This window comes from Tachysurus vachellii, chromosome 9 (assembly GCF_030014155.1).
Source record: "Tachysurus vachellii isolate PV-2020 chromosome 9, HZAU_Pvac_v1, whole genome shotgun sequence".
Classification (NCBI taxonomy): domain Eukaryota; kingdom Metazoa; phylum Chordata; class Actinopteri; order Siluriformes; family Bagridae; genus Tachysurus; species Tachysurus vachellii.
Genome location: NC_083468.1, coordinates 16794840 through 16819049, shown reverse-complemented (window position 1 = coordinate 16819049; position 24210 = coordinate 16794840).

Sequence of the window (24210 nt, the reverse complement as noted above, 5' to 3'; positions counted from 1 at the left end):
TTTGATTGCAGAGATGATACAAAATCCCCCACCCCCTTCCATGCTGCAGCATAGTCATTCTCTCTTTCTCTTTCACGCTATGATTCTCTATGTTTATCCCTGCTCCCATCCTCTCAGCATGCAGTTTTGTTTGTTTACCACAGCCCAGGTCTCAAATCGTCTGCACGGCATGAGAAAAATCCTACTTTTATCCTCGCTAGATCACTTGAACCTCATATCCGCCTCCAGCCCTATGTCCATCTCTACCCTGATGCCTATACTGCCCCAACACGCTTTGTCTTTTCAACTGGCCTCTGCCTGTTCAGGTGTCCTTAGGGTGGAAAGTAGGATAGCAGCTATTTAAAGTGGGTGTAAGTGGTTTTTGGGTAAAGGAGCCAGGTTCAGGCTGGGTCTAGTGCTGGAATTGGTAAGCAGAGCATTGTCCGCTGGCCAGAGCAGTGGTGCCATCTGTTGAACGGGTTCTCTAAGGGAGTGACCCAGCAGGGTGTGATGGAGTCAAAACTATGCACCTGCAGAGCTCTTCACACACACTGAGAAAGCTGTGCAGTTGTGCTCCTGAGCCTATTCCACTCTGTTGTGCTGCTAATGGGTGATAGCTGCTTTGCAACATTACCGGCTATGCTAAAATAAAGCTGACGGAGCACACAGATATATAACCGTGGTTGAATTAACAGCAATGAACTGAATTAGGTGAGACTCCTTGGAAGACAAGTGGCAATATTGGTATTTATGTGCTGATTCAAAACCTGGCACTTTAAAAAAGAAACTATGCAGAACCACAAAGGGCTTTATATGTATTGACATGCTCTGTAAGTCAGTGTGAATGCTACTGAATAATGAGAAGTAGCATTTAAGTCTTATTCGGTGCAATTTTTCATCAGGGAAAGCAAAATGCTAAGGGCACAGCAACACAAAGCACTTAACAGAAAAGTCTAATCAAAAATGCATTAATATATTTGTTCTGAAATATCTCTAATGTGCTTATAAATCCCGATGCCACTTTTTGTTAGTGCTGTATTTTTCTTTAATTATATATTACACTGCTAGTGGAGGTACAGTGACCTTCTCAGTCTCAGTAAGTTAGTGTATCTATGTAGAGTATCTAACTTAGAATCAAAGGCTTGGGACAGTCTTCCCACAATCTTCTCACAATATTTTGCCTAAATTCCATTTCCATTTCCAATTCCATTCCTTCTGAGAGAATTAGTGCACTTCAGCCAGGTTTTGTTGTCCTTCTTGCTTTGACACATTTTTAAAATTCATTTCACAAATTATTTTTTGTGGGATTCAAGTCAAGTTAGGGGACACCTGACCATAATACCCATATGTGGGCCTTCACCAAACCGTTGCCACCCTTGCCAAGAAGTCTTTTCCATTACTGGATTTAAATAACAAAAACTTTTTTTCAGCATGACGTGCATGGAGTCCATAAAGACAAGGTTTGCCAAGATTGGGGTGGAAGAACTCAAGTGGCCTGCACAGAATCCTGATCTCAACCCTATTGAACACCACTGAATTTTAATGCAGACTGTGCCCCAGGCCTCCTCGCCTGACATTAGTGCATGACATCACTAATGCTCTTGTGACTGAATGGGCAAATCCCCATAGCCATGCTCCAAAATCTATTGGAAACCTTCCCAGAAGAGGAAGGATTAGCATTAAATATGGACTAAATATTTTATGGGATGTTCTAAAAGCAGATATAAGTCTTCTGGCCAGGTGTCCACAAAAATTTGCCCATAGAGTGTATCATTAATGTAGGCATTAATAATCAGAATGATTAGAAATGTTACCTGAATTAAAACTTATTAAACATACACATTCTGTGCACACCTGTGCTGCTTGTTAATCTAATTTTATGGTCGTTTCCTTTTGCAAATCCACATCCAATACTCAGTGCTTTCATGCGCTCACATTGACTATTGCTCATAGCTTTGCCAGAGGTATGTGTAATGACGTGTTGTCCATGGTATGTGCTGATGCCAGTTCCTGACTAACACCATGTTGTGATTCTATAGCTGTTATATGCAGTGGTCTGTGTGTTTCACTGGAGACAAGCCTGCCTAACAAACAATGATGAACATTAATGAGCAGCAACAGCACTCCAGATCAGCAATGACCAGCTTGAGTAGAATAACAGAGCCTCCCAGCAAAAAATAAAGGCACTCAATTTCATTGACAACTCACTATCAAACTGCTGCAGCACCAACAGTGAAAATTAGATATGGGAACAATAAGTGTGGTAGTTAGGGCTCAGTCTGGAGGTTGCATATGCTAGCTGTTATGTGCCAGGGATTATTTGACACACTATAAGAATACAGAGAGAAGCCACTTAATTCTTCAGTGTCTTATGTCTCAGGTCTGTTTTCTTGAGCACTTGTTAATGAAACATAACCTTTCCTGTCTATCATAGGCTATTCAGGTGTGTAGGTGTGTGTATGTGTCTTCAGATGTGAGAGGCAGTTCCTGACATAGCATTGTAGTATAGTCTTATCCCCATTAGCCCAAGCGGACACCTGCATCACATCAGGATGAAGAACCATGATCCTGGCCTCATTAGAGCTTCCGCAACAATTATATCCCAGACCTGCAGAGAAAGCGACTTCATGGCCTCAACATGGCAATGATGCCCAGGCTTCATCGATTATATGTTTCCTCTACACACCGATTTTCCAATCCATTTTGGATCTATTTTGCCCTTAAGCAATCCACTAATTCTCTGGTAGAGTAAGAAGTAAGAGACATGAAGGGAAATCTTTGCTTGTGTGTTGTTTGTGTGTTGTCATGTATGGTTGTTGAGGTGTTTGAGAAAGAACAATGAGAAGAATATTGGTAAAAGGAGAGAGAATGAAAAGTAGAAATGGTGATTGAATCTCTACATCGCAAGCAGGACCTAAAAACAAGGCAAAGGTTCAGGGACTTGCTGACATTTATTTCACCATTTTTTCCAGCAAACATAGAAGAAAGGGAGGAAAGAGAGAGAGTGAGGGGTGGATTATTCTATGTCCATCCCAGTTGGCGTGTGTTTCTGGAGCATATGTGCAAGGCGGGGTGGGGGGGTGGCGTTTTAGAATAACAGCTTACTAGAATAACAGCTTTTTTATCAAGAGAGTCTTGTCAGCAAAAAAAAGGTTCTGTACTGTCAGAGGTCATTGGACATGGACACACACACTCACATGCATGCAAAGACACAAGCACATATGCAAACTCTCCAATAAAAGCCAGCATCTGTTTTGTGAAGAGATATACAGGAACAGTCTGGGTTCCCTGCAGCTTGAATCTCTCCTAAGCCGTGCTGTGAACACTGTGCTGTAAAACAAAACCTAGTCTCACACATTCAAACTCCCACACACAAACAAGTGCTGTTACATGAGCTTCAAGGTACAACCATTTCAGGAGGCTTCAAATTGTTTCTACCCAGCAGAGTAAACACTGTGAATATACTGCATCACCTCTATGATGCATGCTTAAGCATAAACTGAGGACAGTATGCATAATGTTGTGCTTTTTAGTTAAAAAAATAATAAATCAAAGTATGATGAACATACACCTTTAGATGTAGCTCTTGTATATCTGCCATGTTTGAAGAAGCACTCATGTGGCTATCATTATTAAATATTACATTAAATTAGATCAATATTTAACATTTGTGGTTGTGGTGAGAGGTTGAATTTGATGCTGTGTCAGCCATCATTTAGAAACGTCCAGCTCTTTTTTTGTGCTGGGAAGGGCAGCCATTTCCCAATACATTAGCATAAACGCTTCTTGTCTATGTGTAAACAATAACAATATTTGTTCAACATACCATACAGCAGCATACCATACAACTCACTACTACAGTAGCATTTGCTTCTAATAATTATTCTGTACACAGAAGCTACAAAATGATTACAGACACATAGATTTCCCTATAGTACGAGTATTATTGTGAAACCAATCAGTTGATTATCTGATGGGGAAATACGAGTGATGCTCCCTCAGCAGAACCATGAACTCCCATGGTTACAGGGAACATCTGGGCTGTCAAGCCAGATGTGTCTGAGTGACAGGGTCATTCTGCTCAACCCTGTGCAGATGATGCTAGGCGTTTGATGTTGTATTGAACAAACGATGGGAGATTGCATTGTGTGTGTGTGAGTGTGTGTGTGAGTGTGTGTGTGTGTGTGAGAGAGAGAGAGAGAGAGAGAGAGAGAGAGAGAGAGAGAGAGAGAGAGAGAGAGAGAGAGAGAGAGAGAGAGAGAGAGAGAGAGAGAGAATCCTGAAATATGTGCGGTGTAAACAAATGCTATGAAAATTATGGAAAGATATTAAAACATCTATGCATCGTTCATGTAATGAAGCATCAAACTAAATAACAAATGAAATTAATTTACTAAAACCTTATTAAAATGAATGTACTAATTTTTTTTTTCTTTCGGTTGAGTTGACTTCAACTTTTTCCTGTCACTCTCTAACTCATTTCCTTTACTGTTTTATGTCTGTTTAAACAAAGTACTTGAAAAAACTACTTTAGCAGGCCACGATTATGGAGTAATATAGAAAACAAAAATACTTTTAAAGCAACTCTAGTTTTGTTGAATAGGAAGTCACAGGTCTCCTTTTTACTCTCTCTCTCACTCTCTCTCTCTTCTCTGTTTCTTATTCAGTCTTTCTGACACACTCATAGATGCAGTTATATAGAGATGCAAAATGGAGATGCATCAAAACAAGAAACACTATCACAACATCAGTCTCTATACATCTGCAGCACACACACCTCAGATACATAGAACAGTGACGAGGAGCAGTGTGTGCTTGGGAGGGAGGTGGAGGGGACACTGATTGAGTTTGCTCAGCAGAGCTCAGGAGAGTGGAAGTGAAATATGTGGAAGGCAATATTACAGAACACTGGGACACCTGGAAACCAGCCAACTTTTCCAACTAATGCCATCATCTGGGCAAGTTTATATGTGTGTGTGGAGGGAAAGTATGTGTCTATGTATGAAGGAGAGGAGGATGAGAGCAAAGCAAACAAAGTGACACTTTAAGGAGTTTGGGAGCTCTGTGATGGATGGCATTGAGATAGAAAACAGTGAAAGTGTGGAAATGATATTTGATTTACTGGCATTTTATACATGTGGAAAAATTATCAGTGTGCATGATGTCGCAAGTGTGTGTATGCCAGCATGTGTGTTTGTGTTCTGCATCTGGTATTTATAGTGTAGTCATTTAGAGTAAGCAAATTGCCACTCTTAGGCTGTAGCTTCTGCCCCTTCTTTATCATAAACCTCCTTCGTTTTGGGCCTCTCCCATCTCTCTGCCTCTGCATTCATATATTTCTGCTCCAACATCCATCAGGAAGCACCAGTTTGTGAAGCCGTTGCTGGAATTGTTGTTCAGAAAACACACGGATGGACTGTTTTGAAAGAGAACACATGGAAAGGGATGGTAGAATAGTTTTGTAAAGCAAAGCTGTACTTTACTTTTGCTTTATGTCAATTATGTTTTAAATGTGTGTGTGTGTGTGTGTGTGTGTCTGTGTGTGTGTGTGTGTGTGTGTGTGTGTGTGTGTGTGTGTGTGTGTGTGTGTGTGTGTGTGTGTGTGTGTGTGTGTGTGTGTGTGTGTGTGTGAGTGTGTTGCAGTCATTTAGGGGCAGTGGAGAGACTCTCAACAGAGCAGCAGAGGAAATTACATCAGCAGGGAAGCCACTTTGGGGCAAAGTGCCAGGTTAATTTAATTGTGTGTGGGCTACATTGTCCCCAGACCCCTAGCTTAGGGCCAGCACCTCTCAATGCGTAAAATCCTGTGTCAATCCTGATGGCATACTGTTTAAAAGAGCGGTGTGTCACAGGTGTGTCTGTGGCTATTTGTCTATGTTCATGGATGGTTGGGTTTTTAATTATTTTATTTTTTCAAATGTGTCTGCGTGCATCTGTTTGTTATTTAATTCAAGCAAAATATCTATTCACAACTGAACAGAAGAGTAAGAGAACATTTCTTCAGAGGTAAATCCAGAGGTGTGATTAGGGAGGTACTGGCTATACCATCATTTGGGCTCATTCATTTGGGATCATTTATCCTTAATTCCATTCTTTTATGCTTGAATACTGGACAGACGTAAAGCATTTCACTGCATGTCATATTCTGTATGTCTGTGTATGTGACAAATAAAATTTGATTTGATTTGATTTTGATTTGTCGGTTATAGTGTTTGCTTTTATATGCTTTCCTCAGTGTGCTACAAAAACATTGAAATATTACTTGGATAGAAATCCTGTATGTATGAATGGCCACCACAGAGAAGTAGAGTGTTTAAACTTTACTTCATAATTGTTATCTCCTGTTTAAAATGCATGGTTTGGTGTGTGAGAGAATGTGTTTAAGTTCATTTACTTCTTGTCTGTATGTCAGAACAAAAATCAGCTAAGGAAATTGCTTTCAAATGGCCCCCTACATTTGTCCAAAATAATATTTGTGAAATTAATATCATTCAAATCAACTAATATTATGACACATCGGGTGACACGATACCAGTCTCCACATAAACAACAGGAATCAAATAGGCAATGTACTACGGGTGAAACAAATTATTCATCTCAAGTCTTCAATAATTTCTTTGGTAAAGCATTGATTGACTTGTAGGCAGTTTCCCTGCTGCTAAATGAACCGGTCTCAGAATCAGATTTCATATCACTGTTGCTATTGTTTTGATATCAAAAAGAATGTATTTGTATTTGTAAGAATGTATTTCCAATATACAGCAAGTGCACAGTCTATGTAATGTGTTGAAGATAGTGAGTCTTCATTGTTTATTGTTATTTATCTTCCTGTCTGACGATTTCCCATAATACAAATAAAATTATTATTCTGAGGGAACTGAAAGGAATGGAAATAAGACCTACGTGACTCGTTCATTTTAGGAATAATGGGCTAGCTAGACATCTTTGGCTATATGTCCCTATACTGTATGTACATTTCTGGAGAGACAAAACAACAGGAATTGGCTGATATTCCTTTTATCATTCCTTAGACTTATTTAGCTTTGGCACCTGCTTTCTCAATGCTGCCCTTCCCTGCTGAAAAATCCAGCATATACCAGCATGAATTCCATGCTGGTCCAGGGTGGTTTTTACTGGTTCATGCTGGTATAGTGCTGGTATAATGCTGGTCAGTGCTGGTATAGTGCTGGTATAGCAATATAAATATAGTAATACCAACAAATGTGCACGGTGGCTTAGTGGTTAGCACGTTCGCCTCACACCTCCAGGGTTGGGGGTTCGATTCCTGCCTCCGCCTTGTGTGTGTGGAGATTGCATGTTCTCCCTGTGCCTCGGGGGTTTCCTCCGGGTACTCCGGTTTCCTCCCCCGGTCCAAAGACATGCATGGTAGGTTGATTGGCATCTGGAAAATTGTCCGTAGTGTGTGATTGCATGAGTGAATGAGAGTGTGTGTGCCCTGCGATGGGTTGGCACTCCGTCCAGGGTGTATCCTGCCTTGATGCCCGATGACGCCTGAGATAGGCACAGGCTCCCCGTGACCCGAGGTAGTTCGGATAAGCGGTAGAAAATGAATGAATGAATACCAACAAATGTTGACTTCCTGGGCTCCATGAGGGAAGCAGCATATAAATCACACAGAATGATGGTTTTTGAAGGATATAATCCATTTGTCTCAATTAAGTAGTTAAGTTGTTTGTCTGTTTTATTAGTAATGTGAAGAGATATTACCCAGCATCAGCGTTGCTATGCAACTTTTAAAGCAACTATGTTCACGAAGGTAAATGCAGTTCCTGCACTTTCCTAAAATAAATCTTGCAATGTTTTTGACTACATTATATACCTTACAGTGTTTATCGAAATTAGTATAAGTGCACGTGTTCCAGAATATCATGTTTTTGCCACCGTAATTAGGATTTTGTTTTGAGGTAAATAAAAAGCTACCGCTTCTACACGACGAATCTTCTGATAACTGGGAATCAGAATGTTTGCATACGTGAGGTACCTGGATGACGGCTGCACGGCAGTTGTTTCAACTAGCGAAATTAAGGACTTTAACTACGACATGTTTGACCAAACTCAGGTTTATTCAGTACGATGGAAGCAAGACTTCTTCAGGGCACAAATACTGATGCTTAAAGGTATGTAACTTAAGCAGTAGCTGGTTTATCATAACTCGTTCACTGCACAATATAAACAAATGAGTGATATATAGTTTTGTTTCTTATTTTGTTTCAGAGAGAGAAGACAGAGCAGAAGAAGACAGAGCAGAAGTTGTCTACAGGCAAACGACTCAGGGTGGCACCTCTTAAAAAAACATGGTCATCGCCACCACATACTACTTGTTCCTCGCTAAAAGAGAGAGCGGAAGCTAAGACCAAAAATGTGTGTTGTAAAGGTTATATTGTGTAACGTTATTTGTGCATGTGTGTATATTACAGTGTGACGGCAAATGTCATTGTCCAATAAATATTTTAAACAAACTTATACATATATGTATAAGAAAGCCATGTAAATGATGTAATGTAAATGTAATGTAAATGTAATGTAAATGTTCTTTATTAAAAAGTAAATTGCAATTCAAAATTGTCTTGGTCTTTATTTAACTATGAATATGCACTAAGAAATGTGATATGTAACAAATGGGTTTTGTTGTGGTCTTGCTGGGATTATACTAGCATCCAAAAGACAACATATGTTGACCAGCACACCAGCATCCCAGGCTGGTTGGCCAGCACACCAGCATCCCAGGCTGGTTGGCCAGCACACCAGCACCTAATGCTGGACCAGCATACCACCATCCCAGGCTGGTCAGCCAGCACACCAGCAACCAGCACCTAATGCTGGACCAGCATATCATCATCCCAAGCTGGTCCCAGCATGCAAAACATACCTTATGCTGGACCAGCAATGCTGTTTTTTTAGCAGGGTTCCCATCATCACAATCACCAGCAGCCTATTTAGCAGACTTTCTTTTATTATTATTATTTTTATTATTATTATTATTATTATTATTATTATTATTATTATTATTATTATTATTATTATTATTATTATTATTATTTCTTATCTTGCACTTTCTCTGCACCACCTTCCACTATTCTCCACTTTCTACATGCATGAACAAACAGATGACTGAATCTGTTATAAGACTCTGATTGGTGTCATCAAGGTGGTGTCTCGCTTCATGATGTGTGTGTTTGAGTGCGTGTGTGTGACCATGAGAGAAAAGGAAATGCTAAAAATTAATTTTAACATATTAGAAATTATTGTAGATTTTTTTACACTTACTGACAGATGATCCAACCCTTGACTGTGTGTTGAGTGTGAGTACGGTGTGTTGGGGCGTATGTATGAATTATGTATTTGTGGGTGTGTAAAAGTTGATTAAAGATGTCATGTGCTTCACACCCCTCCAGTGTTGGTCTCATTTCTGTCTCTGTGTAATGTCTGTTCATGACTGTATTTCTGTTGTGTATAACTGTCACTCATCATATTTAAAATCTACATGATACATTTTTTTCTGTCATTTTTTGATAATACAGACATTTTTGTTTATGGAGTTTAGGACCTTCTACAGTGAATCAGTTCTAAACCCTAGACTGATTTTTTTCCCAGATCAACGAGTGTGCAAGGAACAAAATGGCCATGTCAGGCATGGGAGGACTCTATATATGAAGGGCAAAAGTAAAGGATCTAGAATGGCTTTTTAATGTGAGACAGCACACTCTTATGTAAGCCTGACAAACGACAGGTATTGAGGGTTTTTTTAGCGTCAGAAAATTGCAGCCGACAGACCTGTGAAGTTCAAAGAAGAAAAAAGACATTAAAACACAAGACACTCCACTCTCACCATGGACAGTAATCCTGCAGCGCTCACACACACTGAGGTACTGAGGTTACACACACACATTTTGTCTAACATTTTCTCTCTTTCTCTCTTTAATATCTTTTAATCGCTTTTAAATCTAGAGCTTATAAGAAAAATACTACAAATGCTACAATAAAAAAACAAAAAAAAACAGTCCATAAAAGATAAACACTGTCAGAAATTCCTACCATTGTGGGGAGGTCTTGACCAAGATACAACACAACACACACACACGCACACACACACACACACACACACACACACACACACACACACACACAGTCCTAAGCATGTGGATGGAGCACCAGCAGTGAAGTCCTTGGGAAATTCCACCAGGCACCAAGGACAAATGTCCCTGCATCCTAATGTTGTTTTTTCACTTGGGGCCAGTTGCAGCACTGTGGAAGAGGGATAACAGGAAGTGGCTGTTTCACATGGAACACAGGTGTATTTGGTAGCAAAGATATAATACAAATTTTACGTTAAAGCAAGATTCAACATGGTACACAAAATCATTTTTAGTAATAATAGCTCAAACAATCTTCAGTTCACTCTTATTTTAGAAAACTCAAGTATTTACATTTCTTTAAACAAATAAGGTCTTATTAAATATGCATAAGTGTCATGTAAGTTTAATCTTTGGATGAAGTTTTGAAAACAGAGAAATGCTTTTACATTACGTTGGATAGACATTTCTATGGTGAAGATACATGGATTGTTATTATGGTTTTGTCATTTTTCATTACACGATCTTAGATTTTCATTACAATCAAAGACAACATGAATCAACAATACACTAATCAAGACATTGGCAAATTAGTCTGTATCCTTATCGTCCAGAGATTGCAAGTTCAAATTCTGACAAAACAGCATTCTGTGGTCAGAAGACCGAGAAAGCAGGATTGGATGTGCTCTCAGAGAGGGAGGGTCTCATACGCTCACTCCCCACACGATAATCTTTCTGTTAGCTATGTGATGGGGAGACCTACCTGGATGGTGGGAACTGGACAAGACTAAATGAGGATGAAAATCAGGGAATGATTTAATTCTCTATAATATCTTTCTAATGCAATAACGTAAACATAGTCACTGTTTTCAATATAGAAACAAAGGTTTTAAAAATACAATGCAGTGCTGTGATTTTCCAAGTGTGTGTTTTTTTTTTTAAGGTTTAAAAGAAAACTGACATGAATGTCATACTAGATTTGTCTTTTCAGGGATATATTACATGACTGAACCAAATAGGCAGAGATTAAATATTTCATCAATGCTGAAGATAATACAGTGGACATGAATATATAAAAAGAATAAAATAAAGTGCCTAGCTAGCTAGCATGCTAACTATGTAAGGAATGTTAGATAGACAATATGGCAGAATATGGTACAGTAAGTGATATCAATAAATATCAGTTATATTTTCTTTGTATGTATCGATGGGAGAGTTCAATGAAAAGCTAAATAAAACCCAGTTTAAATGAAGGGAATATGCATTTCTCACACATCTACCTGAGCAAGGCATTGCATGGGCAGAGCCTCAGGAAGCTACCCCGGTCAAGATGGATGTCGACCAAACCTGTCGACCAAACCTGGATGGAAAAGCCAATGAACTGCAGCTTTTGTAAATACAGTAAATACATAATTTTTTTAGGATTTTTTTTCCCTCCCTGACCTCGTACAGTCAAGCATTTTTTATTTGTATGAGTACGATCAAGCATGGTGAGATTTTGTTAGATATTTTATTATGATTTCATATAAATGCAGTTTTCTCTCATCTAAAACATGCGGTAGATTGATTGAATATTCTTAACTGCCACTAAAGGTGAATGAGTGTTCATGGTGGTTTGCAATGTACAGGTAAGGTATAATCAACGTTCCTAGGATATACAGTACACAGGTTTCACTCTAACCCTGACCAGGATTAAGCAGTTTCTGTAGATGTCAACCATGCATATTTTCAGCACGTTCTGCTGCTTAAACCTAAAAAAAATAGTCTTATAGCCTATATTAACTCAAAGTGTCAGAGACTGAAATGGTCAATTCACAACTTTCACTAATGGAGATGAGGTGCTGCCAATAAATACATGTATTATAATTGCAGAAGGTTTTCTGTGGTTCTGATACACAGAAAAAAATAAATAAATAATTAGTTTTTACACTAAGAGTGCACAACACAACATTGCAAGAATCATGCAGCAGCATTGCAGTAAAAGATTATGATCATATGATCATAAAAGGGAATACAACTCAATTATATGAAAACAAAGAGGAACAATGGTATTAAACACATAGTGAAAATTATTATTATAAAGCAAAACATAATAATCCTAAGTGTATTAAGTTTGCACATAAAGTATAGGTTCATGCTGACGAATCACGCATGAGTGTAGCTGATTTCAGCATTTTTCTTGCAATAGGATTCTCTTCTCATAAATGTCCTCCACCTCCTTATACGTGAGTTGATGCTTGGGTGTAATTGATCTGGGTGACTTGAGCATGTAATTCAGTTTACTTCGGCATAATGCTGTTCCCTGTTATTATATTGTGTGACTGCTGACAAACATAGTAAATCAAAGGATATGATCGTGTCCTCTGAAATGACTTCTCAAAGACAAGAGTGGTATGTCAGCTGTTCATAAGAACAGCAACATCTACACAGCTGTGCTTCAGTTATAACATTCTGCAAACTATAACTACAAGGTCACTTCCAAAAAAGCAAGACACACCTAGACATTCAGTTCATTTTCCACAATCAGTCTTTTCAAATATCTAGCATAAGACAATCACTATTAAAGAAGAGAATGTGTCTAGAAATTATGATTTAGACACTCAAAATATGTCTAAAGTCAAATCGGTAGGTCTGTTCTGTACTCAATGGCCACTCATTGATGCAATCAGACAATTGTGTGGCAGCAGCCCATTGTATACATTTATGCAGATACAGGACAAGAGCTTCAGATTATTTTCACATTAAATATCAGAATGGGGAGAAATATAATCTTGTGAATTTGACAGTAGATTTGTTGGTAGTGTTAGACCAGCTGGTTTGAGGATTTAAAGAATGTACAGTACTTTGTGTGTACTTCTATATTTCTGCATTAATATGTATATCAAACTTTCCCAAAAGTCCTAACAGCAAAGTGATCCCAATCAAACAAATAAGACAAATATATTATACTTGGTAAAATTTTTTCTTACTTAGAATAATGTTCCAATATTTTATATCTGTGAGAGGCAAAAGTATGTGAAGTTCTAAGATTAGTATTTAATCCGAAGGTCACATTAGAATTCATCTGATTTCAGTCAATGGGATGGCAATCAGGTGTCAGCGAGTGTCTTGTTTTATTTAAAAGATCTGATATATATGAAAGTCTGATATTCACTACACATGTTTGTGGAAGTGGATAATGGCACAAACACAAGGGAGATTTCTGAGGATTTCAGAAAAAGAATTACTGTTGCTCATTGTGCTGGAAAGGGATAAAAATCATCTCTAAAGAGTTTGGACTCCACAAATCTATACTCAGAACCAACAAAGATCACTCCAAAAGCAAGACATGTAATAGTCAGAAAGGATCCCTGAGTAACCTATAATCAACAAAATGCCTCTCTTTCTTTGGCTAATGTTAATTTACAGGAGTCTTCCATCAGGTAAACACTGAACAACCTTGGTGTGCATGGCAGAGTTGCAAGTTGAAAGCCACTACTCTCCAAAAGGACTATTGGAAAAATTGGAGAAGGACTATTTGTGAATAATGACTACTGGAAAAATAATTTGTGAACAAATGAGATCAAAATAAAACTTTTTAGTTTAAATGAGAACTGTCATTTTTTGGAGAAAGGAAAATACTGAATTCCAGCTTTAATTATACCATCTGTGAATCATGGTGGTGGTAGTATCGTGCTTTTGGCATGTCTGGGCCATAAAAGCTTGCTATTATTGGTGGAACAATGAAATCAGAATTATATCAGTGAATTCTAAAGGAAAATAGCAAGACATCTGTCCCTGAATATGATCTCAAGATACAATGTGTCATACACCAAGACAACATCACAAGCATCCAAGTCGGTCCAATAAAGAATGATTTACAGTAAGCAGAGCAAAGTTTTTTTTTAAATAGCCAAGCCAAAGTCCTGACCATAATCCTTAAAGTTTAAGTGTAGATTAAGACATGTGTCTTTAGTCCGACATACACATAATACTTCCTGTAAACCTGTGCACTGGTACATCTGATCAAATACACATAATCATCAGTGCTTGTTAATATTATGAACAGCAGCTACGCTGATTCCTCTCCACTGCTTCTGTTTTTTTACCAATGCTGAGGCATCCAGAGATTGTACCAGCTCCAGTTGTGTCATAAAGATTTTGGACCTTCACTGAGAAGAGGCCAACCCTGTAAGGGTCCTGAGATGTCTCAAGATGCACCAGCTCCAGGTGGATTCCGCTTCGTGAAGTTTTCGTACATTCTAAGAGGAGATGCCAACTCCATGTGGTCTTTGGGGACAAAAACCCCTAATCAATACACAATTGTTGGACTGTATATTTATAATCACACCCTCTAGTGTCACCTAAATTAGGATGAGGTTTCCTTTTGAGTCTGGTTCCTCTCAAGGTTTTTTCCTCTTCCATCCAAGGGAGTTTTTCCTCGCCACAGTCACCTCAGTCTCCTCAGGCTTGCTCATTGGGTATAAATACAAGCACATTTAAATATAAGTCTAATACTAATCTTGATTTTTTTTATTATATTAATCTTTGCATAATATTAAACTTTTTGTATTATGTTTCTTTTGTTCTGTAAAGCTGCTTTGAGACAATGTCCATGGTTTAATACAAATAAATTTGAATTGAATTGAATTCAAGGGGGCATGGTGGCTTAGTGGTTAGCACGTTCGCCCTCACACCTCCAGGGTCGGGGTTTGAGTCCCGCCTCCACCTTGTTTTTGCATGTTCTCCCCGTGCCTCGGGGGTTTCCTCCGGGTACTCCGGTTTCCTCCCCCGGTCCAAAGACATGCATGGTAGGTTGATTGGCATCTCTGGAAAATTGTCCCTAGTGTGTGATTGCGTGAGTGTATGAGAGTGTGTGTGTGCTCTGCGATGGGTTGGCACTCCGTCCAGGGTGTATCCTGCCTTGATGCCCAATGACGCCTGAGATAGGCACAGGCTCCCCGTGATCCGAGGTAGTTCGGATAAGCGGTAGAAGATGAATGAATGAATGAATGAATGAATTGAATTCAAAGGACCTGAAAGAAGCAGTTCATGTGAGGAAACCCACCACAATCCCGGTGTTAAAACTGTTCTGTTCTAAGGAATGGTAAAAATTCTTCCAAGCAGACATGTAATGCTGAACAGTTATGTAATGCTGAAGAAGTATAATATTTTTGACAATAATATAACGTGAGTTCATATATCAAAGCATTTTACTACACTTAGTATAACAGTAAGTCTAGTGTGGACAATCACACAGTTATGCAATGTGAGCCACATATCAATTATATATTAGCATTCAAAAGGAATAATTGTCTTCTTTCCAGCAAGTTAACGCAATCCCTGTGCTCTTTAAAAGATGCTTGTGGGGAACAAAAGAAAACCATTTTTGTATGGTATTGTATTCCCTGTCATTTTCTCTTCTGTAAAGAACAGTCTACTGTATATCCCCTTTAAAGACAAGCAGATGTTTATATTGATAGCAGTCAGTCAGTGGTGTACGTTCTATGCAATGTTCAATGACTGGAATTGCATTTAGAAATGTCAGTAATCTGGACTCATGGTGTATGTAGTGGTTAAGTATATTGCCTCCAGAATTATCAGAAGTGCAGGTGTCTGTTTGTTTTCATGTGTGTCTGTGTTTGTACATTCTCTCAGTACAGTCCTCACACTGAGTGGGCTCCATGCAGAGAGCATTTATACCCAAGCGAGTGACAGGCAGCGTAAAAAAAAGTGATGTTCGCTTTAAGAGGTTTCAGAGTCTGGGTGGAAGTCTGTACTAATGAGGAAACTGACCTAAGATCTCAGCAGTGCTCTTGTCCTCTCTCTCTCTCTCTCTCTCTCTCTCTCTCTCTCTGTGTGTGTGTGTGTGTGTGTGTGTGATACATTAGATGATACATTTGAAAGCTGCAAAATAAATATTACTTATTGTCTGTCAGACTGTAACAGCCATATTCACTGGTTATAGCAAGCATCTAAATATTTGCACTCTTAGAAAACTTAACAGTTAAGGTTAACAGTGAACCCATTTTAGGGTGCTGGGTTTAACTATTTTTAGAGTGTAGCTATAAATTCAACAGCTTACGTATTGAAGAAGCTAGCCAAAAGTATACCTGGGGCATCTCTACACCAGAATGGGTGTTAAACTCCATTCCAGATTGCACCATGGACTACAAACAGCAACTCCAACCACCCAACACATTCAAAGTCTCTTGTTTCTGATCACACACCTGTACTCAATCACCACTGAACCTACTTTCGTACTGTACACTCCAACTACACAGTCATAGTGAAGTATCTAGTACGACTCTACTAGATACTTCTAGTTGCTTTCACTTCTGATCTCTGCCTGTTTCTACATCCCCTGACCTCACATCTGTCTTTCAACCTTGACTATGTTTAGTGATTTTAGCTCAGATTTTGGTTTTGCCAGTCTTTTTTCCTCAGTTGTTGCTGTTTCTCCTCCTGACACCCAGCTACAAAACAAACAGGGTGGGAAAATGCTGATAAATTAAAAGCTAAAAGCTAATGTTTCAATGTTTCAAAATAAAGCTAATGTTTCAAAGTCAATATAAAATGTATTCAGGAAAAATGTAATCAAGTGAATGCAGTAATTCACTATATTGCTTGACTTAATGTACTAAAGATGGAAAAAACAAAACAAATATTACTTACTTAAACCTGCAGTCCAGCTTTAGACACATGCAACTATATAGTGATTTAACTGTATAAATGAAAAGGCCACCACAGATGACAACTATTGTTATTATTATTGCTGTTGTCGTTGGTCTTTGTGTCTTATGTGTCATATTAGTCTTATGCGCTTTATGTGTTTGCTAGTTAAAATGTTTGCACAGTTCAGAAAAGATGTTGATTGTAAACTTGAACTCTGTTTTTCTTATACTGATTGATGCTGGACTAAAATGACTAGAGGCTAAACAGAGCCCATTCTATCGATATATATCGCATACAGTCATTTGCTGGATAGAGGAAGAAGGGATTTTCAAAAGTTATAATAATAGTGTACTTTGAAGGTCTAAATAAAAATGTAAGCAGTTAAAGGTATTCTTTTCTTGGAAGTATAATTGAGTAATAGTTTTCAATTTCTATTCGATTCAAATCAAATATGAATGGACCAAAAATGTTTACGTATAGTAACAAAGTACAATTACTCAAGAATTTCTCTAAATGCAAAGGCAATAAAAACAAACAAACAACAACAACAACAACAACAAAATACACTTCATGCCAATGCACTTTCAATACTGTAATTGTTCACGCAAAGCCAACTGGCATACAAACATTCAGCACAGCCATTGTGATTTATTTTTAGACTCAATTTTGTAATTGGTGCATTATTGTTGCTAGTTTCTATATGCTCTAACACAATAATCAGGTAGCTAGAGTATGAAGATTTTGAGAAACATTGAGGTTTTCGTGATCATCAGGGCTTCCATTCAACCCATTGACCGATCTTTCCAGCTCTTCATTTATAATTAAAGCCCATTAACTCCTGCCGTAAGTGCTTGTGGTTTAATTAGCCATCCGTTGGCTTGGGCTCTTCACTAGCAACATCACAGATTTAATTGAGTCATCATTTGGCGGGCAGACAGAGGAACAATGATATAACACTGCATTAGCTCTCCTTCACAAAGAGAACTGGTGCAGGTAGTATGTGCATATAGCTGTACTTTCTGATCTGATTATATCTACACATCTGACTTCGGCTACAACCCCAACTCCTTTTAGGACAGAAATCAATCCCATTTCTTCATTCATCAATCATTTTTTTCTTCACTTGCCAGAGTTCTTCTGGTCTCCAGCAGATTCTCTGCCTTCTAACTCATCACTACTGTTTCTCACTGTCATACTTTGTCCTTAATTAAAAAATAATTAGGTTGAGTTGATGGTGGATGAGTGAATAAGTAAGCATTCTCCTGCCGTGTGTGTAAGCGTGTGTTATCAAAACCTTACATGACTAGGGGTGAAATCCTATTATCATATCCTGCATACATTTCATTCTTTGTGTGTCATATTTTCTTTCCCTTTCTGCTGGCATTGATCATTTATTTTGTTTAAAACACAGGTCTACCTGTTCAGTGTTTTAAAAAACACCTTGTAGCAGCTTATTAAAATCAGCCTGATGTATTGACATGAACAAGAAAAACATCTGTGGTCCCAGTAAAACTACTCCTGACTTTTACTCATATTTACCTTGCCAATATATTTCCATTGAACGGTGATAACAGCACCTCATTTTGGTGAGGTAAGGTACTGCCAGAGCACAGAAACTTCAGAAACAATCCTATTATCCTGGTCTTTTAAGAATAGAGCAATGATCAGAACCATGCTGGTATAACCTTTGTATTATGGAATGGTGTATAGCCACAAATGTCTATTTTTGGCCTTGATATATCTCCACATCTGTCACTGCCCAAGCAGAACCGCCAGTGTGTGTAGCTCACTAGCAGGTGTGTGTCTACTTTTTTCAAGAAATGTGGAGGTGGTGATGACAGGAGACCTTCTCTCATCTCTCTGCATGTAAGATTATAAATTGTCCTGCTTTTTCTGGTGTAGATCTGAGACAGTATTGCTTGAATCATTGAAAGTGTAAGGTGTCAGCCTATGCCTGTTTTCATCACGGTTCAACACAATGGCACAATCTTTGTCTGCATCTGTTGTATCTTTTGTGTGTGTCGAATATTCAAAATCTTAACAGCATTTGTATTTAAGCCCAAAGTGGTAGTGGACTAAAGAGGAGCCCATTACAATGAATCGAGAAACACTATAAATTACCAAGGAAAAAACAAGATGTAGAAATTCCAGCATGGTTATACATGGCCTATAAATTTAAACATATACACTCAGTTCTTTAACCTCAGCTTTATTGCTTATGAGATTATTTTTGTTTGTACTAGCTATGTTCCAATTAATTTAGCTGGTTCAATTTCCCAAAAAGATAGCCTAATTTATGCAGTTCTGGACCTAACCAGGCAGTTACTAAGGATGAATAAATGAACATTTAATTAATCCTGCAGAAACTCACATTCAAGAATGGTAATGAATGTAGCCTTTCTTCTTTTTCGTCACAGTTGCTGCATATCTGACCACTCACATGCATACAAGAAATAAACTCTCGTTCGCAGAAATCATAGTCCCAAAGCTTGCCACTTGTCTCAGCCAAAAAAGTCTCCTATTTGTATATGTTAAAAATGACAGATATCTGGAATGATAATGTGATTATTCCTATTATATCACAGCATGGTTTAATTATTACAGCTTTTATATTAATGCACCTATCATTATTGTTCCTATAGTAACAGATATTTATAAATCTGTTTATGGACAAACATTAATGGAAGAAGTCCTGGTCTGTGTGCTTTGTAACACTCAGCAAGTATCTTAAAAATTGCTTTCCGGTTTCTTGTGTTTCTTTTTTATTCAAGAAAAAATAGGCAAAGCTGGTGAGCAAATGAGTGACATTTTAGAGCAGAGCCTTATTTGTCAGGGGGCTTCACACTTGCAGTTTAGTCTGAAACAGCGCATTCTGCATGAAAAGTTGGTAATGTAAAAGCTGTCATGCTGTCATGTGGGCCAGGAACTACCTGTAGGAGTTGTTCAGTTATACTGGAACTGTGCCACAATTCCTGTGAATGTAAACACATCTTGTGCTCAGGTCCACACTTGTTAAGAAACAAGGGAACATTGTGGAACACAGAAGAAGTGAGGTGCCTTACTGTACATAAGAGCACCAAAAATAATACAAATAGGGTGAGTCGTGCTGGCTTCTCCATGCGCGTTCATGATTATGTCAGATAAATGCACATGCAGCTGGTTTCAGAATTCAAATTCAAATTCAAATTTATTTGTATAGCGCTTTTAACTATTGACACTGTCTCAAAGCAGCTTTACAGAACATAAACATAAAACAAAAGGTTCATATAAAGATTAGTATAATACATAAATTCAGAATTAATATTAGATATATTTAAATTTGTTTGTATTTATCCCCATTGAGCAAGTCTGAGGTGACTGAGGCAACTGTGGCGAGGAAAAACTCCCTTGGATGGTAAAGGAAGAAACCTTGAGAGGACTCAAAGGGAAACTCATCCTCATTTGGGTGACACTGGAGGTGTAAAAATATAGTCTGTCAGTCTGTCCTCAAAGATCACATGTAGTTGGCATCTCCTCTTAGTATGTCCGAATACTTCATGAAGCATAGTCCAACTGGAGCTGGTAAATCTCTAGATATTTCAGGATCCTCAAATGCTTGGCCTCATCTCACCAAAATCTTCATGTCACTAAAGACAATCAGAGCTGGTACAATTTCTGGATGCCTCGGGATAGAATCGAGTGGCTTTCAAACCAGAACAAGGCTGCAGCGGTTGCTGAAAACAATTGGATCGAATTCAGACTGCAGCAAATGTGTTAAAACCCTCTTGGTTTCTTTCATCCTAATCTTGTTCTATATATTTCTACACCCTGCCTCAGCATGCTATTCTTGACCCCAAACTGACTTATTTCTCCCCTTCAAACCTTGCGAGTTTTTGACATCAGGACAGTGTGAGAAGATGAGAAGAGATCTGACAGGCAGAGCACAGGGGAGCAGCCAAAACTACAAGCACTGACATTCTCAGATTGATTGATTGTGTCTATCTTGGCTCAAACACGAGGTGGCACTCACCGGAATAAACATGCACGCTGCTTGTCCTAATGCATGGCTCCGTCTCTCTGCACTTCACACACACAGCGATTATTGCATTACTGCCAGACTCCTCACCCTCTGTCAGGACTGGAATGACAGCAGAGACGAGTGTCACAAGGTCAGTGTAGAGCTCACAGTCTAACCAGATTACAGAGAAATTACGAAGCAATGCATTTCACCATCACTGCCTAGGAAATGAGCTCCATAGAGTGTTAAACCTTGGGGCAATGAGAATGTTTGTGTGAATATTACAGTTCTTACTTTAGGGTCCTATAATATTCAACATGTTTTTACCTTTCTACAATTGCAGCAACAAACGATTCTATAATACCTTCTCTTTTTTTTTTTTTTTTTTTGCTTGCATGAGCAACATTCAAAGAATTGTGTCGCACATTTTCAGAAAATTTTGTATTTTTTTTAGTTCACTTTCCACAGGCATCTGCTGCTTCATTCGTGCTGATACACTGAATCACAAACATGTGTATATTGTAAACATACAAACATACAGTATATTGTGTCAAATAGTTATTACTGTTTTAACATTTTACACATTATGGGTCAAAGGTATTACACTTGTTAAAACAGCATATATCCACATTCACTGTAAATAACCTTACAGGTGAAGGTATTATCACTGTCGCTCATGCATTCTTACAATAATTGTGATGTGGAATTATGGGATTAATGCAGCCATAATTCTGGTGTGAAATCTTCAACCAAATCCTCAACCAGAAAACTAAATGTTGTACAAATGTTTCATTTAATGCTGAATAAGAGATTCTTATTTCAAACTAAAACAGATCATAACATATAGATATAACTATATAATGTCAGATAATTAATTTTATTAATTTATAGTAAAAGTTCTTGATCACAATGGTTTTTGTTAGGTTTTGTTACTTTACATTTGGTTAGTAAATCAATAGTTTCTTGTTTCAAACCCAAGGCAGCTAAGAGAGACTGGGCAAGCCATAGCTAAAAGACGAACCTAGCTAAATGATAAAAACATTGACCAAAAATATTGTAAATGTAATGTTATAATGGATGAATGATGTCATTGGGTATAGTTTCAGTTACAGTTTTTCATTAGAGATTGTTTCGAGTGAATTTGCTGTTGATGGCTGCAACATTTTCACTGAAATGCTGGTGAGATAAAACTACATGAAAAATATTTACATGCAGTCAACTTTGGCTGAAAAAAATCTTTAGAAAATAGAATGTTAACATAAGTGAATGCTGAGATTTTTTCATTTATTTTAGAAAACTATTGTGCAAAGGCCTGCATCATAACTAGTTTGAATATAAAGTATTTTGCTTTATAAATGAGGTTGTACAAAGGTTTCTATATACTGGCTAAAGTTACTATAATGTAACCTAAATCAAAATGAGAAATGTTTGCTGTAAATCGTGTCAGCACAAGAACAACAGCATTCAAAGTTTTACTCAGCATATGAAAGTACTCAGTAATGTTCCAAACAGCTCCTTCACCTCTGGTTCAACATTCAAGTCTCATCTATATAGAAAGCCTAAACTCTATCAGAGGTCTCAAAGAGACAGATTTGACCAAACAGATGAGACTGGATCCTTCTTTGTCATTCCAACTGAAAAGTTTGATGCTTCCAGATTCTCAGACTTGTTGTTTTAGGTCATGTGTCAGGACTCAGCCCGGACTTTGGCCATGTGTTTTGTGTTTACGTTCTTTGTTCACGTGTCTGCCCTGCCCTTGTATTTAGTTTTTTATTTTGTATTTTGTATTTTAGTATTTAGTTGAGCCGCGTTGCCTTGTGCAGCGCGAAATCTACTGTTGTCTTCGTCTTGTTTGGTCCTGTCTCGAGTCCGTGTTCCTGTTTTGTGTTTTTGTTAATAAATGCCTTTTTGTTTTAGCTATCCTGCATTTGGGTCCGTTTATCCCCACGTACATGACACATGTTCTGAAATCTGTTAATTATTTTATATTTATTGTGTAATGTGTAAGTGAAATTCTCACCGCAAATCAGTAGATGTCGAGTATAGAGAGTCAGGTGGTTGTGAATTCCCACTCCTAGCGTTCATCTCACATCATTGTCAGTGTCCAGTGCACCAGAGCACAGAACCCTCATACTGGAATTTGTTCAAAGGTGACAAAATTGACTTTTATTAAAATGTGTATATGTTAACTCATACTTAAAACATTAGTTCAAGATTCAACATTCAAAATTATTTTGGTCCTATGCACCAAGGTACAATGAAATTCATTTTTTTTATTTACCTCAGGAGAACAAAGGGTAGAAGAGCAACAATCATTAAAATTACAATAAAAATAAATAAAAATTAAACATCAGTAAAAGTAAAGAAATTGCAATTATAAGTATGAATCAGAGATTATGCAATAAAAAGTAAGAAGTACAATAAAAAGTAAAAATACAAAAAGTACAACAGTTTGGAACAGGCGTTTCCTAGTACGCTGTAGTGCAACTATGCTGTAAAAAGTGACAAGTATGCAGTTGAAGTGACAATATTTTTAAAGTGCAAAGTGAAAACGTAGTATAATGTAATATGTAAGGTTTGGTTATTTTTACTTCATTTTTTTATAAACCATTTTACTAAAGTAGTTTAATTCAGTTCTGCACATTTTCCTAAAGCATGCTTGTGTTTTAGTGTCTGATCTCTGTATAGATTCATTCATTCATTCATTTTCTACCGCATATCCGAGCTACCTCGGGTCACGGGGAGCCTGTGTCTATCTCAGGCGTCATCGGGCATCAAGGCAGGATACACCCTGGACGGAGTGCCAACCCATCACAGGGCACACACACACACACACACACATTCACTCACGCAATCACACACTAGGGACAATTTTCCAGAGATGCCAATCAACCTACCATGCACGTCTTTGGACCGGGGGAGGAAACCGGAGTACCCGGAGGAAACCCCCGAGGCACGGGGAGAACATGCAAACTCCACACACACAAGGTGGAGGCGGGAATCGAACCCCGACCCTGGAGGTGTGAGGCGAACGTGCTAACCACTAAGCCACCGTGCCCCCCTATATCTCTGTATAGATGTTTTATTGAAATCAACCCACCCACTGGCACCAAGACAACCACAACAATGGTTGGAGGCAAAAGAGTGGAAAGGTCTCAAAGAAGAGGACCAACAAAGTCAACACTCGTGTGTAAATTTCTCAGAAGGTTAACGGATTTTGGGCTAAGCAGGGATGTTAATGGAGAGTGGTTAAGTAAAACCATGACTTCTAATATACACTTGCTTTGATAAACATGATTTTTTTTAAGATTTTTTTTTGTTTGTTTTAAAAAAAATAATAAAACATGAACATTCTAAAATGAAATTAAAATTAGAATTTCTTTGATGACATTATAGTTATATAATCATAGAATAATCAAATTCTGTTGATTAAGCTTATTACTGTTTAACTCACTCTTCAAAGCATTTTCATGTCAATTACTTTTG